Source organism: Rhododendron vialii, chromosome 11a (genome assembly GCF_030253575.1).
Source record: "Rhododendron vialii isolate Sample 1 chromosome 11a, ASM3025357v1".
Classification (NCBI taxonomy): Eukaryota; Viridiplantae; Streptophyta; class Magnoliopsida; order Ericales; family Ericaceae; genus Rhododendron; species Rhododendron vialii.
Genome location: NC_080567.1, coordinates 4565168 through 4569039, shown reverse-complemented (window position 1 = coordinate 4569039; position 3872 = coordinate 4565168). Strand labels below are relative to the sequence as shown.

Here is a 3872-nt window from a genome sequence, read left to right as displayed (position 1 = left end):
TTTTCCAACAACTTTCATGAATTCGCAATGCTTTTTTTGGAAATTCGTAGTGCTTTTTCGACGACTAAAAGAAATTTGCAGTGCTTTTTCCGGCGACTTAAATAAATTCGCAGTTTTTTTCACATGTTTTTAATATATATTTTTATCCTCTAAAGTTCAAGTTAGGTCTAGAAGATGTTGAGCAACATCCTGTGATAATCTTGAAATTTAAAGCAACTAGAACATGATTATCCCCAGTAAAACAACAAATTGGCTACACTTGGCGGGACCTTTAAAACAACAAATTGCCGCATGTCGTGGACTCATCAGACCTCACCTGAAGCCCCACTGGGCACATCATGTTGAGATCGCTGACGCAGCTGGCGGGGCTACACTTGCCGGAACCTTCAAACGGTGTAATGGCAATGGCGAGGTTGTAGCCGTCAATGAGGCTGACATCGCAAAAGTCCTGCTCGTGGCTGAGCGTAATCTCAGCTAGGGTTGCTTGCCGAGGCCGTTGCAAAAGAGGGAGCCGCCTCAGTCGCCGGTCGCGCAGCATCTGTGGCCAGAGGCGTCGAAGAATCAGTCGTGGCAGCCTCAGATCAGGCCTAACCAGGCGGCGGGGTGTCACGCCCCGTTCCGGAATAGCACCTCAGCGGCCTATCCCGATACGACACGCGACAATAGCCCAACAACAACCAGTTACTAGCAATTCCAAGAATAACTAAATATTGAAGTTTAACAGCCACATTTTATTTACATCTCAAAAATGATTGTCATTGACAAACTACAGCGGAAGTCTGTCAAGAAATAAAAAATAACCAACTAATATCCAAAACTAAACTAAGCAAAAATCATCTACGGGCCAGGAGACAAGGACTCCCACAGGCCTCAACTACGCACTTCTCGAGCGAGTCACAAAATGCAAAACGCGACCTGTAGTGGACACCGACCTATACCAGCAAAACTGGAACCCAAAACGAGTTCCAGGAGTGTATATGAGACATGGATGTTGTTCAATATAGACAATAAATCCAAGTTCATCATTAATTAAGCATTAAGCAAATAATCGACACGAAGTCTTTAATCCGACACAAAGTCACTAGCTCGACACAAAGTCATAATTTTGGCATAAAGCCATTGAATCGACACAAAGTCAAAGGCACGACGCAAAGTCCGGCCGTTGGCCGTTGTTGCCCACCGACACGAAGTCACAGTCCAAAATCACAGATTCAATCCAATTGAAGAACATCTATGAATCGAACACTCACCTCGGTCTCCAACAAAAAAGAAAACCAACACTGTCACTCCCTACGTGGAGCTGTGGTACTCGTTGTCGCCTCCGAACCTACCAAATATTCCGCACATATGAGCTCAAAGTTCAATTCCAAAAACAAAGAAGTAAATTCACCAATTTGTACTTCAAAGCCGAAAATCTCACAAACACACACTTTCTAGCAGAACCATTGATCGAATTCTGACTATAGCATTCTATAGGTTTCAAAGAATACTACAAGACCACCACCACTAGCAAGAATACTTCTAGTACATCAATCTAGATATAAAATTTGCCCAAATTGGACTCCGAATGACTAAGATATGCTCAATTGAAATTACACATCTAAAACAGAAACTACAGACCCGGCAGAACAGTCTGCGATCGAATGCTCATTAAAAATCACATACTCAATCTTTTCCAATAATTCCAACACCAAAACATCACCGATTGATCAATGTTTGAGACTCAACAGCATCCATAGTCAGTAAGCATATTCAACTATGACAAAATTGATGAAGAACACAGCTACAAAACCTGCCCAGAATTTCAGAATCACCAAACTATTAACTTCGGAACCAAAACTGATTTTTCTCAGACCAAACTAAGGCACAATCTTTACAGATTCAGAAAGATATACAAGTCTAGTTTCGGAATCAAGAAACGGTGCGTAAAACCGATACCCGAGCAAGAAGTTATGCCCGTTTTTCCAACATGTGTCTGGGCTGTCTGCCCAGACGCGAATCTGACACCAGTTCAGTCCACGAATTTTGTAGGCCAAACCACTTTGTGTTATTTTCTGAAAATTTAACATGATGCAATACACTCACAGATAAACATTCAGGATTGTTTTCAAGAATTTAGAAGATTTCTAGGTACCTTGAATAAATTCGTCAAAAACAGGACAGACTCAACTCTGCTCAAAACACAGTTATGCATATTCATATGTTATACACGAATTTTCAGGAATAAACTCAACTCCAACCTCAAAAACCCTCTCAAGGCTTCAATTCAGAGCTAGCAATATGCCAAGTATGAAATTGAACAATAAAATCATAGATTTAAGTATAGGAAAACATGAATTACCAAAGAAGGTCTTCAATTCAAGTTCTAATCCTTAATTCCCTCTTCCTTCCTTCTTCTCCTTCTTCTCCCTCCACCATTGCTCTCTCTCTCTCTCTCTCTCTCTCTCTCTCTCTAACGTAAAACCTCCTGATGGGTTTTCTTCTTCTTCTTTTTTTTTTCCTTTCTTTGTTTTAAAGAAACCCACACACATCAGCACACACACACGGCACACATGCACAGTCTTAAAGAAAAATTGCACTCCAGCCCTTAAGTTATTAAATTTAGCATTTAAGCACCTCAAAGATAAAAGGATGTTACACCCTCCCCCTCTTAGGAAATTTCGTCCCCGAAATTACTCACCAAGTTCAAACAAATGCGGATAACTCTTTCGCATAGACTCCTCCGTCTCCCACGTAGCTTCCCTTTCCGAATGATTACGCCATTGAACCTTCACCAATGGTATTACTTTTGAACGAAGGACACTGTAACGCCCCGAATTTCGGAAACGTTAAGTAAATATCAAAAGACCAATTTCTCAAAAGATAAATCCGATTTACTGCGTCAAACGTTCCAAAAGCATACGTCATAATATTACAACCATATCGAATTAGGTTTGAAGTTTTCAAACAAGTCAAGTTATTACACTTTCCAAATTTAAACATTTAAGCTTTCAAAATTAAAGACCAAATTTTCTGCCAGAGCATCTAAGCGTACGGCAACCAGGGTTCCTCGCCTCCGTCTGTAGCAGGGTTAAAGTTAGTCTCCTCGAGCGGCACTTTCGCTCCGTCTTCCGTACCTGGCGTTCGAGTTACCAGGGCAACATAGTACCGTAAGCGATGACGCTTAGTAGCCAAAACCTACCCGAAACCCATAACTTACACATAACAAGATAAGGAAGGCAATGCAATAATTAATGGCGCTTGATTTCAATTACTATTCTTTAACTTATGTGAAATCTAGGATCTCACCTTGAGATCCATCCTACCCTTAACCTCCAGCGTAAGGCAAACCAGTGTGATTCAGACAGCTCCTTATTGTGTCCCGCTGATAGCTACCAAATTATTTATTCGGATCTACAGTCGACGCAACCACACAAGGAAGGAACCAAATCTGTTCTCGCAGCCAATCACCACTATGCCCTACCTAGGGTTACGTTTCTTAAACAACCTGGGCCCCTGTTAGCACCCATCTTAACACAAGACTGGGCCCCTGTTAGCACCCATCTAAAAATCATAACTCAACCACCTTCCGATTTTATCCTTTACTTATCAACGTCTATAGGATCCTCTAATCGTATACCACCCCGTGATTCTAAGTCCGTTCTAAGTTTTCGAAATTGTGCATGTCCACGGTTAACAGAAATTAAGCAAAAGACAAAATAAAATTATGTTTCACAAAGATTAATAGCCACGTTGACATATCAATCACAAGACTAGAACAAGACTAACTGTAGGTCTAGATGTTCAAGCCATTTAACTATATTCAAAAGAAGCATACCAACTCCCCCACTCTTTTACTTGAAAAGAAAAAAAATGGAAGTAGATTACTGATC

General features: G+C 40.9%; 1 long non-coding RNA gene across 1 annotated transcript; it reads right to left on the bottom strand.

The window, feature by feature from the left end:
* Positions 1–710: 710 nt before the first annotated feature.
* LOC131308170 (uncharacterized) lies at positions 711–3559 on the bottom strand. The gene is made up of 3 exons (XR_009194357.1): positions 2342–3559; positions 1251–1327; positions 711–946 (listed from the first exon to the last, which is right to left on the bottom strand). It is a non-coding gene; the product is annotated as an uncharacterized LOC131308170 (long non-coding RNA).
* Between the last annotated feature and the right edge of the window lie 313 nt (positions 3560–3872).